Consider the following 14,594-nt stretch of genomic DNA (forward strand, 5'->3'; position numbering starts at 1 on the left):
TCAGCCTGAGCTCAGCTTGGAGCTCTGCCAGGTGATGCAACCACCGAGCTCAGTTTCGAGCTCTGCCAGGTGATGCAATCACCAAGCTCAGTCTTCGAGCTCTGCCAGGTGATGCAACCATCGAGCTCAGTCTTCGAGCTCTGGCAGAGAGAAGCAATCGCCTGAGCTCAGTCTTCGAGCTCTGCCAGGCGGTGCCACCTCTCCAGTCAAGAGGTGCAACCGCCTGATCCCAGAATTCTGGGATTTGATCGATTTGATCGTTTTGAGCTCGAATTTTGAATTGGGTTGGGGCCTATAAATACCCCACCCATTCAGCACTGAAAAGATACAGACCTACACCGAAATCTTGATCTTTTCTGTGATTCTAAGAGCTCAAAAGTGTTGTAAAGCCTTTAAGTCTCCTCCTTCTGTTCTTCAAGTTTTCAATTGTAAAGTGAGGAGAGAAAGGTCTGTAAAGGTTGTCTCCTAAGCCTGTCAAAAGGAGAGAAATTGTAAAAGGGCAGTTTGGCCTTCGCCCATTGAAGGAAGGCACCTAGTTGACGTCGGCAACCTCATCGGTGGAGGAAGCCAAAAGTGGAGTAGGTCAAGGCTGACCGAACCACTCTAAATCTCTGGTTTGCGTTTATTTTCGAGTACTTTATCATTACTGCAAACCTCCCTCATCACTACTGCTCTCTACGCTTTCACGAACAAGTTCTAAGTGCTGTTCTTCCAAATCTGCATTCAGACGTAAATTCGTATTTTCATACATTACAGTTTACGTTTACGTTTGATTCTGCAGAACTGTTTTTCGTGCTTTTATGAACGAGCTTCTTTGCAGTTTACGCTTACATTTTAATCCTATTAATAACTGCAATCTGTCCTCTACGATTTTACGAACGAGTTTCAACATTTAGACGTAAAACTGCATTCAGACGTAAATCGGCTTTCCTCGCTCAATCATCAGATTTCAGTTCACGTTTACGTCTTGATTTCAACTGCATACTACCTTCTGCGAGTATACAAACGAGTTTCAAAGTTTAGACGTAAATCTGCGTCTAGACGTAAAACTGCGTTTAGACGTAAATCTGCGTTTAGACGTAAAACTGCGTTTAGACGTAAAACTGCGTTTAGACGTAAATCTGCGTTTAGACGTAAAACTGCGTTTAGACGTAAATCTGTGTTTAGACGTAAATCTGCGTTTAGACGTAAATCTGCATTTAGACGTAAATCTGAGTTTAGACGCAAAACTGCGCTTAGACGCAAAACTGCGCTTAGACGCAAAACTGTGCTTAAACGCAATCTGCGCTTAGACGCAAACTGCACTTAGATACAAACTGAGAATTTTAGTTTGCATCATAATAGTTTTTGAACGAACGCAGCTTTTGGTTTTTAAATTATTGTAAGATTTCCGCTGCACTAATTCACCCCCCCCCCCTCTTAGTGCTCTCGATCCTAACAATTGGTATCAGAGCAAGGTTAACTCTCTAAAGGATTAAAACCCAAGAGAGATGGCATACGCCGGAAACCAAGAGGGGCATTCGATTACACGTCCACCCATGTTCAGTGGAACGGACTACACTTACTGGAAGACCCGAATGAGGATCTTTCTTATTTCTATGGATTTTGAACTGTGGAACCTTGTTGAAAATGGATTTTCAAAATCTTCTCTTCCAATGATCGATTGGAACGATTTGGAGAAGAAGGCTTTCGCTCTTAATGCAAAGGCTATGAATGCCTTATTTTGCGCACTTGATAAAAACGAGTTTAATCATGTTTCAACTTGCGAAACTGCTTTTGATATTTGGCACACACTTGAAGTGACCCACGAGGGCACAAGTAGAGTGAAAGAGTCAAAAATCAATCTGTTGCTGCATTCTTTTGAACTTTTCCGAATGAAACCGAGTGAAACCATTGGCGACATGTTTACCCGTTTCACGGATGTCATCAACGGTCTAAAAGGACTCGGAAAGAGCTTTTCGGATTTTGAGCTTGTTAATAAGATACTAAGATCCCTTCCTAAGAGTTGGGATCCTAAAGTCACCGCCATTCAAGAGGCAAAAAGATCTGCGAAATTTCCCTCTTGAAGAACTAATCGGGTCATTAATGACCTACGAAATGACCTGCAAAGCTCATGAAGAGCAAGAAGACATCCTTCCAAAGAACAGGAAGGATATGGCACTTAAAACTTCTGAATGCCACTTGAGAGAAAACTCAAGTGATGAGGATTGTGACGATGACTTGGCACTTTTGACAAGAAAGTTTAAGAAATTCTTCAAAAGAAACAAGTTTAAAAACGATGTGAAAAATAAACTTGAACCCAAGAAGGACCAAGTAATCTGCTACGAATGTAAAAAGCCGGGACACTACAAGAGTGATTGTCCCCAAGTCAAGAAAAGAACAACAAAGAAGAAGGCGCTCCAAGCAACATGGGATGATTCGAGCGCATCTGAGGAAGAGGAGTCCAACACCGAGCAAGTTGCTCATTACGCCTTTATGGCCATCGAAGAGGAGGTAACGGATTTATTAGATGCTGATTTATCTTTCGATGAATTATTAAATGCCTTCCATGATTTATTTGATGAATGCAAAGTTATAAATAGAAAATACAAGTTGCTAAAAAAGGTACATGATAATCTTACTTGTGAGTTTGATAAGTTAAAAGTCGAACATCATGATAGTTTAAATTCATGTATCAAATGTCATGATTTAGAAACTATACAAAAAGAAAACTTGCTACTTAAGGACACCTTGAAGAAATTCGAGGTTGGTAGCAAGTCATTAAACATGATCCTTACAAACAAGGGTCATGCTCCCAAAAGAAGTGGGATTGGATTTGTGAGGAGTCCTCACCGAAATCCAACTACCTTTGTAAAAGGCCCCATCTTACATGTTCAAAACCAAACCAAGTGCAACTTTTGTTGCAAATCTGGACACAAGACACATTGTTGTCCATTCAAGAAAATAAGTCCAAACAAATTAATTTGGGTTCCTAAAGGAACCATGATAAACTCTATGCAACATGATAGAAAATGTAGATCTATTTATGAGGCACCCAAAAGCAAATGGGTACCTAAACATCATCCTTTCTTGTAGAAAACTAAACAATCGCAAGCTAGGAGCAAGAAATGGTACCTTGATAGTGGATGCTCAAGGCATATGACCGGAGATCCATCTCAATTCTCTAAGCTCTCTAGCATAGACGAAGGATATGTCACCTTCGGAGACAACAACAAGGGTAAAATCATTGGCAAAGGAACCATAGGTAACAAATCCAACCTCTCTATTGAAGATGTTTTACTAGTTGATGGTTTAAAACATAACCTCTTGAGCATTATTCAATTATGTGATAAAGGATATATTATAAGATTTGAATCTAATGCCTGCATCATTGAAAAACCACACAAAAATATATCTATGATTGCATTAAAACAAAACAACGTATACACTATTGACATCAATGACTTATGTGATGAAATGTGCTTTGCCGTTATGAATGAGGATGCTTGGCTATGGCATAGAAGATTAGGTCATGCTAGCATGAAACTAATCAATCAAGTATCATCTAGAGAACTTGTAAGAGGAATTCCTCATATCAAGTTCATCAAAGATAATGTATGTGATGCTTGCCAATTAGGTAAGCAAATTAGGGGTAGCTTCAAAGCTAAGAATCAAATAAGCACCTCTAGGCCCTTACAATTGATCCATATGGACTTGTTCGGACCAATCTCTACATCGAGTCTAGGAGGTAGCAAATACGCCTTTGTCATTATTGATGACTACAGCAGATATACATGGACCTACTTCTTAAAACAAAAAAATGAATGCTTTAGACATTTTACCAAGTTTTGTAAACTTGTTCAAAATGAGAAGGAATCTATGATTTCGTCAATTAGAAGTGATCACGGTGGAGAATTTCAAAACCATGACTTCCAAGAATTCTGTGAACTCAACGGATACAACCATAACTTCTCTACTCCAAGAAATCCTCAACAAAATGGGGTAGTAGAAAGAAAAAATCGAAATTTACAAGAAATGGCAAGAACCATGTTGAATGAACATAGCCTACCCAAATATTTTTGGGCCGAAGCTGTAAACACTGCATGCTATATTTTAAATAGAGTCCTAGTAAGACCCTTACTCACCAAAACTCCTTATGAGTTATGGAATAACAAAAAACCCAATGTCTCATATTTTAAAGTCTTTGGGTGTAAGTGTTTTATCTTGAATGAAAAGGATAACTTAGGAAAATTCGATGCTAAATCTGATGAAGGAATCTTTCTTGGTTATTCTTCGGTTTCTAAAGCTTTTCGCATCTTCAATAAAAGAACCTTAATTATTGAAGAATCCATCCATGTTGTTTTCAATGAGATTTCAGAAATTAAGAAAAATGATCTTGATGATGATGTTAATTTTGATTCCTTGAATTTAAACGAAACCCCGTCTCCAACCAGCAACTTGGTTGCATCCACTTCCAAAACATCCTTACCCAAGGATTGGAAGTATATAGATACTCATCCTAAGGAGCTAATCCTAGGAGACACATCAAAGGGGGTTCAAACACGATCTTCTTTTAAAAACTTTTGTGCCAACGCCGCTTTTCTCTCCCAAATTGAACCCAAATGTGTTGATGAAGCCATGAAAGATGATTCATGGATTATCGCAATGCAAGATGAATTAAATCAATTTGAGAGAAATGAGGTGTGGACGCTTGTTCCTAGGCCAAATGACCATTTAGTAATTGGTACTAAATGGGTCTTTAGAAACAAGCAAGATGAAAATGGTATCGTGGTTAGAAACAAGGCTAGATTAGTGGCCAAAGGTTTCAACCAAGAAGAAGGTATCGATTACGAAGAAACCTTCGCACCTGTGGCTCGATTGGAAGCCATAAGGATGCTCCTTGCCTACGCTAGTTGCAATAATTTTAAGTTATTTCAAATGGATGTTAAAAGCGCTTTTCTAAATGGTTTCATTTCCGAAGAAATTTATGTTGAACAACCTCCTGGATTTGAAAATAATGGCTACCCTAATCATGTGTTTAGATTAACTAAAGCTTTCTATGGTTTAAAACAAGCCCCAAGGGCTTGGTATGAGAGACTTAGCTCTTTTCTCATTGAAAATAATTTCATAAAAGGCAAGGTTGATATTACATTGTTTATCAAGAATTTTGAAAATGATTTTCTCATTGTTCAGATTTATGTTGATGATATTATCTTTGGTTCTACAAATGAATCTCTTTGTGAATCCTTTGCGAAAACTATGAGTCATGAATTCGAAATGAGTCTAATGGGAGAGTTAACATTCTTCTTAGGCCTACAAATCAAACAACTAAGCAATGTCATATTTATTAGTCAAACCAAATATGCTGTGAGTTTGCTAAAGAAGTTCAAAATGAATAATTCAAAAGCCATTGACACTCCTATGAGCACCTCCACTAAGTTAGAAATTGATGAGAATGGAGAAAGCTTCGATCAAAAAACCTATAGGGGTATGATAGGAAGTTTACTTTACCTTACTGCCACCAGACCAGACATCATGTTCAGTGTAGGACTTTGTGCTAGATTTCAATCAGACCCTAAGATATCTCATCTCAAAGCAGTCAAAAGAATACTCAGATATCTTAATGGAACTACCAATCTAGGATTATGGTACCCAAAATCAGAAAATTTTGAATTAACAGCCTATGCTGATGCGGACTTCGCTGGCTGTAAACTAGACAGAAAAAGCACATCAGGATCATGTCAATTTTTAGGACATGCCCTTGTATCCTGGTCATCTAAGAAACAAAACTCGGTTGCCCTATCAACAACCGAAGCTGAATACATTGCAGCAAGTGCATGCTGTGCACAAGTTGTATGGATGAAAAACACTTTAGAAGATTACAAAGTGAATCTTAAAGATATTCCCATTAAATGTGATAACACGAGTGCAATATGCTTAACTAAAAATCCTATACAACACTCAAGAACAAAACACATTGATATTAGACATCACTTTATACGAGATCATGTCACTAATCATGATGTAACCATAGAGTTTATTGATACCAAACATCAACTAGCTGATATCTTCACAAAACCCCTATGTGAAGAACAATTTGATTACATAAGAAGAGAATTAGGAATGTTGATGTGTCCGAATACTTAAACTAGTTAAAATTATTTTTCGAATGTTATTACTATTACATGACTTGACAACGCTTGATCAAATAACATGTTGCAAATTATGTGACAAATATTTTTAACCAAATGCATGTAAGAAGTTCATTTTTCGGGTTGTATGCTAAAAATGGGATGTTCCCGTACACTCTTATGAAAACTCTTTGGAAAATGACTTTCCTCCGTCAAGCAAAAACAATAAAGAGATATATGTGTCATGACTTCCTTTATATGCTTGATAATGCTATCATGCTTTTTGTTGATGACAAAGGGGGAGAAACATATGAATTGATAAACACTATGTCATAGCTGAACTGCCATAATCATATCTATGTCATAGTTGCAAATACTTGAGTGATGCTATAAACAATGTTATGCCATCCTTGCATCACCAAGAGATATGTGAACATATGAATTGATAAACACTATGTCATAGCTGAACTGCCATAATCATATCTATGTCATAGTTGCAAATACTTGAGTGATGCTATAAACAATGTTATGCCATCCTTGCATCACCAAGAGATATGTGAACATGTGCTATAGTTTGCATCAAATCTTGATTTGATATTCTATATTGTGAAGAAAATGCAAACTTGCTAGAAAATCTCAAATGTGTGCATCATGTAAAAAGTCCTTCGTAGCTTTATATGATTACATGATGAATGGTTACAAACACTATCATACAAACTTGATGATGTATGTCATGCCTTGACATAATTCTTGAAGAGATACATCATGATGGGCATCATGATGGGAGCATTGATAAGTTTAACTGATCTAACTTATCAATACGTCACTTGAATTCTTAGGTCTTGAATTCAAGGTTGACTTATCTCAACTATGGCATATAGATAGGGGGAGTTAAGGACAACTCCTTTATCAATTGATTGTCATCATCAAAAAGGGGGAGATTGTTGAATCTCGGATTTTGATGATGAAGTCAATTGTCATTTGTTATCTAATCTATGTGTTGAGATAAGTGTGCAGGATTAACTACGATAAGAGTAAGACAAGCAGCAGGTGTTGCGCCGGAGTCAAGATCATGATCACGTTGGGAGTTCGAGAGTTCGACGGAAGTTCGGACGGTCGTCGGAGGTTCAGCGAGAACAGATCCGAGAAGTCCAGAAGCTTGCCAAGCGAAGCTCGTCGGAACTCGCCAAGTGGATCGTCGCAAAGTCCAGGAGTATGCCGGATGTCCGCAGAAGGATCACCGAGGGTTATCGGTTGATCGACGGAAGTTGGCAGGAAACTCGCCGGAAGAAGCGATTGACGCATCGGAGCAAAGCTGCAGAAGTTGTCTTAGAGTTAATCGTAGTTAGCATGATGATTAAGCATGAAAATGGGAGGTGATCCCATTAGCTTAATCTTGGGGCAATTGGGCCCCTGAAAAGATTCAAAGTGGGCCGAATGGAGTGAACCATTCGGACCCTGATTGCACCAGGAGGTGCAACCGCCCCAGCCAGGAGGTGCAACCGCCTGGGCTGTGGGGTTGGGAGGTGCAACCGCCCCAGCCAGGAGGTGCAACCGCCAGGGCTGCGAGGCTGGGAGGTGCAACCGCCCCAGCCGAGAGGTGCAACCGCCCAGAGCTCAGTCTTCGAGCTAGACTGGGCGGTGCAACCTCCTCTGCCAAGAGGTAGCACCGCCAGAGCTCAAGTTTCGAGCTCTGCCAGGCGATGCAACCACTGAGCTCAGTCTTCGAGCTCTGGCAGAGAGGTGCATCAGCCTGAGCTCAGTCTCGAGCTCTGCCAGGTGATGCAATCACCGAGCTCAGTCTTCGAGCTCTGGCAGAGAGGTGGATCAGCCTGAGCTCAGCTTGGAGCTCTGCCAGGTGATGCAACCACCGAGCTCAGTTTCGAGCTCTGCCAGGTGATGCAATCACCAAGCTCAGTCTTCGAGCTCTGCCAGGTGATGCAACCATCGAGCTCAGTCTTCGAGCTCTGGCAGAGAGAAGCAATCGCCTGAGCTCAGTCTTCGAGCTCTGCCAGGCGGTGCCACCTCTCCAGTCAAGAGGTGCAACCGCCTGATCCCAGAATTCTGGGATTTGATCGATTTGATCGTTTTGAGCTCGAATTTTGAATTGGGTTGGGGCCTATAAATACCCCACCCATTCAGCACTGAAAAGATACAGACCTACACCGAAATCTTGATCTTTTCTGTGATTCTAAGAGCTCAAAAGTGTTGTAAAGCCTTTAAGTCTCCTCCTTCTGTTCTTCAAGTTTTCAATTGTAAAGTGAGGAGAGAAAGGTCTGTAAAGGTTGTCTCCTAAGCCTGTCAAAAGGAGAGAAATTGTAAAAGGGCAGTTTGGCCTTCGCCCATTGAAGGAAGGCACCTAGTTGACGTCGGCAACCTCATCGGTGGAGGAAGCAAAAAGTGGAGTAGGTCAAGGCTGACCGAACCACTCTAAATCTCTGGTTTGCGTTTATTTTCGAGCACTTTATCATTACTGCAAACCTCCCTCATCACTACTGCTCTCTGCGCTTTCACGAACAAGTTCTAAGTGCTGTTCTTCCAAATCTGCATTCAGACGTAAATTCATATTTTCATACATTACAGTTTACGTTTACGTTTGATTCTGCAGAACTGTTTTCCGTGCTTTTACGAACGAGCTTCTTTGCAGTTTACGCTTACATTTTAATCCTATTAATAACTGCAATCTGTCCTCTACGATTTTACGAACGAGTTTCAACATTTAGACGTAAAACTGCATTCAGACGTAAATCGGCTTTCCTCGCTCAATCATCAGATTTCAGTTCACGTTTACGTCTTGATTTCAACTGCATACTACCTTCTGCGAGTATACAAACGAGTTTCAAAGTTTAGACGTAAATCTGCGTCTAGACGTAAAACTGCGTTTAGACGTAAATCTGCGTTTAGACGTAAAACTGCATTTAGACGTAAAACTGCGTTTAGACGTAAATCTGCGTTTAGACGTAAAACTGCGTTTAGACGTAAATCTGCGTTTAGACGTAAATCTGCGTTTAGACGTAAATCTGCATTTAGACGTAAATCTGAATTTAGACGCAAAACTGCGCTTAGACGCAAAACTGCGCTTAGACGCAAAACTGCGCTTAAACGCAATCTGCGCTTAGACGCAAACTGCACTTAGATAAAACTGAGAATTTTAGTTTGCATCATAATAGTTTTTGAACGAACGCAGCTTTTGGTTTTTAAATTATTGTAAGATTTCCGCTGCACTAATTCACCCCCCCCCCTCTTAGTGCTCTCGATCCTAACAAGTAGTACTAGGATGGGTGACCCCCTGGGAAGTCCTCGTGTTGCACTCCTTTTTGCGCCCCGAGCTACCAAAATCTCTCCCATCGACCTCCGAGGCGATGGTTTTGGGCCTCGAAATTTGCCGTGACCCCTACGCAGTCAGTCTCGTGGGGCTCGCCATAGCGATTCCGAGTTCGTTTGAGAAAGTCCCGATGGTTTCGGCTTGCCGTGCCCGGTACGCGGTGGGCATCGGAGAGATCCGACAATGGCGATTCCGAGATCGTTCGAGAGGTTTAGGGGCTCCAAACGCCATCCGCGACGTGCACAAAGGCGTAGGACGACGCACATGAAACAAGTGCGATCATACCAGAACTAAAGCACCGGATCCCATCAGAACTCCGAAGTTAAGCATGCTTGGGCGAGAGTAGTACTAGGATGGGTGACCCCTTGGGAAGTCCTCGTGTTGCACTCCTTTTTGCACCCCAAGCGACCAAAACCTCTCCCGTCGACCTCCGAGGCGATGGTTTTGGGCCTTGGAATTTGCCATGACCGCTACGCAGTTAGTCTCGTGAGGCTCGGAGAGAGGTTTCCGGAATGGGGAAGAGGCTCCATACGTCGTCCTCGACGTGCACAAATGCGAGGGACGACGCAAACAAAACGAGTGCGATCATACCAGCACTAAAGCACCGGATCCCATTAGAACTCCGAAGGTAAGCGTGATTAGGCGAGAGTAGTACTAGGATGGGTGACCGCCTGGGAAGTCCTCATGTTGCACTCCTTTTTGTGCCCCGAGCGACCAAAACCTCTCCCGTCGACCTCCGAGGCGATGGTTTTGGTCCTCGGAATTTGCCGTGATCGCTACGCTATCAGTCTCGTGGGGCTCGGAGAGAGGTTTCCGGAATGGGGTCGCAATAGCGATTCCGAGTTCATTCGAGAAAGTCCCGATGGTTTCTGCTTGCCGTGTTCGGTACGCGGTGGGCATCGGAGAGATCCGACAATGGCGATTCCGAGATCGTTCGAAAGGTATAGGGACTCCATACGCCATCCGCGACGTGCACAAAGGCGAAGGACGACGCACATGAAATGAGTGCGATCATACCAGAACTAAAGCACCGGATCCCATCAGAAATCCGAGGTTAAGCATGCTTGGGCGAGAGTAGTACTAGGATGGGTGACTCCTTGGGAAGTCCTTGTTTTGCACTCTTTTTTGCATCCCGAGCGACCAAAACCTCTCCCGTCGACCTCCGAGGCGATGGTTTTGGGCCTCGGAATTTGCCGTGACCGCTACGCAGTCAGTCTCGTGGGGCTCGGAGAGAGGTTTCCGGAATGGGGTCGCAATAGCGATTCCGAGTTCTTTCGAGAAAGTCTCGATGGTTTCGGCTTGCCGTGTCCGGTATGCAGTGGGCATCGGAGAGATCCGACAATGGCGATTCCGAGATCGTTCGAGAGGTTTGGGGGCTCCATACGCCGTCTGCGACGTGCACAAAGGCGAGGGACGACGCAAACAAAACGAGTGCGATCATACCAGCACTAAAGCATCGGATCCCATCAAAACTCTGAAGGTAAGCGTGCTTAGGCGAGAGTAGTACTATGATGGGTGACCCCCTGGGAAGTCCTCATGTTGCACTCCTTTTTGTGCCCCGAGCGACCAAGACCTCTCCCGTCGACCTCCGAGGCGATGGTTTTGGGCCTCGGAATTTGCCGTGACCGCTACGCTGTCAGTCTCGTGGGGCTCGGAGAGAGGTTTCCGGAATGGGGTCGCATTAGCGATTCCAAGTTCGGTCGAGAAAGTCCCGATGGTTTCTGCTTGCCGTGTCCAGTACGCGGTGGGCATCGGAGAGATCCGACAATGGCGATTCCGAGATCGTTCGAGAGGTTTGGGGGTCCATAAGCCGTCCGCGACGTGCACAAAGGCGAGGGACGACGCAAAAAAACGAGTGCGATCATACCAACACTAAAGCACCGGATCCCATCAGAACTTCGAAGTTAAGCGTGCTTGGGAAAGAGTAGAACTAGGATGGGTGAGCCCCTGGGAAGTCCTCGTGTTGCACTCCTTTTTGCGCCTCGAGCGACCAAAACCTCTCCCGTCGACCTCCGAGGCGATGGTTTTGGGCCTCGGAATTTGCCGTGACCGCTACGCAGTCAGTCTCGTGGGGATCAGAGATGTTAGTCATAGGTGCCCAGCAAGCCAATCACTTGAGTGATGGCACATGTGACTTGATACAGAATCTTTTTGCTTAATATATTTATTTTATAACTATTGCATAAATGCATATATATATTGTGATGTCCTTGGATTTGTGCAATGGGAATCGGATCGTGATGAGATCACGATAATGAGATCGATTCACCTTTAAACACATATCCTAAATAATCCCGGTCATAGATTACTCGAGAGGGACATCGTGATAACTGGATAGACTGGTGTGCTGTATACCCGTCCATATGATGGATGCAGCTGGTCTCATAGCTACTCGTGTAGGGACACTAGGGATACAGTACAGGTGCTCATTGGAGAATGAGTTCACTGATTGATCCGCTTACGGAATGCTGGATGGTTGATGATGCCTTATTGTCAGACAGCGATTCCGTAGTCCTAGTGGTGTATCTGGTCCTTAGACTTGAGACACCAAGGATGTCCTGTATGAGTGCTCCACTCTTTGATACCAGACTTATAGGTTTGGTTGTCCCAGATCTAGTACAGCTGGTCATTGGGAGTGGTAGTCGACCTTACGAGGGCTATTGAGTGTCGACAGAGGATCATCCACTCTCGGCGTCATGAGAGGAATATCCCATGTGTTCTTGCTCAGACAAATCCCTGGCCAGGGTCATTCGGGTTGAGAGAGAAAGAGTTCTCCGGGAGAATCCGATTAGAGCGAGACTTGAGTAGAAACCGTATGGGTCTGACAACACCATGCTCGATATATGGTCTCTGGGATATTAGATGGATGAGGGACTATAGGTACATGGTAACTGAGGACAGACAGGTCCAATGGATTGGATTCCCTTGTATCGTCTGGGGACTACGGCGTAGTGGCCTAGTACGTCCGTAGTCGATGAGTTGAGTGAATTATTACAGAGATAATAATTCACTGAGTTAGAAGGAGTTCTAACAGGTATGACTCACGGCCAGCTCGATATTGGGCCTAGAGGGTCACACACATATGGTAGGCATTGCGATGAGTAGAGGTTCGGATATGAGATATCCGACGGAGCCCTTGTCTTATTGGATGCAGATCCAATACCCACTAGGGAAGGACCCATTAGGGTTTGACACGAGATCTCTATAAATAGGAGGGATTCACAGCATCATAGGCTAGAGTCTTTGCTTGCCCTTCCTATTCTCCTCTCCCTCTCCACCTCAGAGTAGGCCTGGAGTTTTGAGGAGCGTCGTCGCAACCCTGCTGTGTGGATCACCGCTAGAGAGGAGGACGCTTGACCTCCTTCACCCTCTCCTAAGGATCTACAAGGAAACAGGGATATACGATCTCCCTAGGTAAAACAATCTCTATACGCAGTTTTGTGTTTTGCGGATTTCTGCGCACAATCTTCGCACGACGACGAACATCTTTTTGGGAATCGGGGATTTTTGATTTCTTGATCTTCCGCTGCGCATATGATGTCGCCCCCAATGATTTCCCAACAGGAGAGAGGTTTCCGGAATGGGGTCGCAATAGCGATTCTGAGTTCTTTCGAGAAAGTCCCGATGGTTTCGGCTTGCCGTGTCCGGTACGCGGTGGGCATCGGAGAGATCCGACAATGGCGATTCCGAGATCGTTCGAGAGGTTTGGGGGCTCCATACGCCGTCCGCGACGTGCACAAAGGCGAGGGACGACGCAGACAAAACGAGTGCAATCATACCAGCACTAAAGCACCGGATCCCATCAGAACTCCGAAGTTAAGCGTGCTTGGGCGAGAGTAGTACTAGGATGGTTGACCCCCTGGGAAGTCCTCATGTTGCACTCCTTTTTGCGCCCCGAGCGACCAAAACCTCTCCTGTCGACCACCGAGGTGGTGGTTTTGGGCCACAGAATTTGCCGTGACCGCTACGCTGTCAGTCTCGTGGGGCTCGGAGAGAGGTTTCCGGAATGGGGTCACAATAGCGATTTCGAGTTCATTCGAGAAAGTCCCGATGGTTTCGGCTTGTCGTGTCCGGTACGCGGTGGGCATCGGAGAGATCCGACAATGGCGATTCCGAGATCGTTCGAGAGGTTTGGGGGCTCCATACGCCGTTCGCGACGTGCACAAAGGCGAGGGACGATGCACACAAAACGAGTGCGATCATACCAGCACTAAAGCACCGGATCCCTTTAGAACTCCGAAGTTAAGCTTGCTTGGGCGAGAGTAGTACTAGGATGGGTGACCCCCTGGGAAGTCCTTATGTTGCACTCATTTTTGCGCCCCGAGCGACCAAAACCTCTCCCGTCAACCCCCGAGGCGATGGTTTTGGGCCTCGGAATTTGGCGTGACCGCTACGCTGTCAGTCTCGTGGGGCTTAGAGAGAGGTTTCCGGAATGGGGTCGGAATAGCGATTCCGAGTTTGTTCGAGAAAGTCCCGATGGTTTCTGCTTGCCGTGTCCGGTACGCGGTGGGCATCGGAGAGATCCGACAATGGCGATTCCGAGATCGTTCGAGAGGTTTGGGGGCTCCATACGCCGTCCTCGACGTGCACAAAGGCGAGGGACGACGCAAATAAAACGAGTGCGATCATACCAGCACTAAAGCACCGTATCCCATCAGAACTCCGAAGTTAAGCGTGCTTGGGCGAGAGTAGTATTAGAATGGGTGACCCCTTGGGAAGTCCTCGTGTTGCACTCCTTTTTGCGCCCCGAGCGACCAAAACCTCTCCCGTCGACCTTCGAGGCGATGGTTTTGGGGAGAAAGTCCCGATGGATTCTGCTTGCCATGTCCGGTACGCGGTGGGCATCGGAGAGATCCAACAATGGTGATTCCGAGATCGTTCGAGAGGTTTTGGGGCTCCATACTGTCACGACCTTAGCTAGTTTTGCCTAAGGCGTGCGGCACCCTCGCGCGTCCGTCCGCAAAGGTCAGCCTCCCCGAAGCCTCCCATTGTCCCTTAGGACCAACAAAAGAGAGAACGGGTTAAAGAGAACGCCTCAATCGGGATCCACAAGCAAACATGTCCGAAAAACACTTCATAGACAATGCAAATTACAAACAGACTTTACAAGCTCTGAATAGTTGCACAACAAAGGGTAAAATGGTCCATTACAGACCGAA

At 44.6% G+C, this 14,594-nt stretch overlaps 7 non-coding genes and 1 pseudogene across 7 annotated transcripts; all 8 read left to right on the top strand.

Annotated features, from left to right (window-relative positions):
- Positions 1 to 9,706: 9,706 nt before the first annotated feature.
- On the top strand, positions 9,707 to 9,825 carry LOC135620837 (5S ribosomal RNA). Its single transcript, XR_010490068.1, has one exon. It is a non-coding gene; the product is annotated as a 5S ribosomal RNA (ribosomal RNA).
- Positions 9,826 to 10,012: 187 nt separating this feature from the next.
- On the top strand, positions 10,013 to 10,131 carry LOC135621113 (5S ribosomal RNA). Its single transcript, XR_010490339.1, has one exon. It is a non-coding gene; the product is annotated as a 5S ribosomal RNA (ribosomal RNA).
- Positions 10,132 to 10,438: 307 nt separating this feature from the next.
- Positions 10,439 to 10,557, top strand: LOC135621212 (5S ribosomal RNA). Its single transcript, XR_010490437.1, has one exon. It is a non-coding gene; the product is annotated as a 5S ribosomal RNA (ribosomal RNA).
- Positions 10,558 to 10,864: 307 nt separating this feature from the next.
- Positions 10,865 to 10,983, top strand: LOC135621215 (5S ribosomal RNA). The gene has a single exon (XR_010490440.1). It is a non-coding gene; the product is annotated as a 5S ribosomal RNA (ribosomal RNA).
- A 305-nt stretch (positions 10,984 to 11,288) lies between these two features.
- LOC135621271 (5S ribosomal RNA) lies at positions 11,289 to 11,407 on the top strand (annotated as a pseudogene).
- Positions 11,408 to 13,200: 1,793 nt separating this feature from the next.
- LOC135620698 (5S ribosomal RNA) lies at positions 13,201 to 13,319 on the top strand. The gene has a single exon (XR_010489936.1). It is a non-coding gene; the product is annotated as a 5S ribosomal RNA (ribosomal RNA).
- A 307-nt stretch (positions 13,320 to 13,626) lies between these two features.
- LOC135621011 (5S ribosomal RNA) lies at positions 13,627 to 13,745 on the top strand. The gene has a single exon (XR_010490239.1). It is a non-coding gene; the product is annotated as a 5S ribosomal RNA (ribosomal RNA).
- Positions 13,746 to 14,052: 307 nt separating this feature from the next.
- Positions 14,053 to 14,171, top strand: LOC135620874 (5S ribosomal RNA). Its single transcript, XR_010490103.1, has one exon. It is a non-coding gene; the product is annotated as a 5S ribosomal RNA (ribosomal RNA).
- The last annotated feature ends 423 nt before the right edge of the window (positions 14,172 to 14,594 follow it).

Source organism: Musa acuminata, chromosome BXJ2-8, assembly GCF_036884655.1.
Source record: "Musa acuminata AAA Group cultivar baxijiao chromosome BXJ2-8, Cavendish_Baxijiao_AAA, whole genome shotgun sequence".
Classification (NCBI taxonomy): Eukaryota; Viridiplantae; Streptophyta; class Magnoliopsida; order Zingiberales; family Musaceae; genus Musa; species Musa acuminata.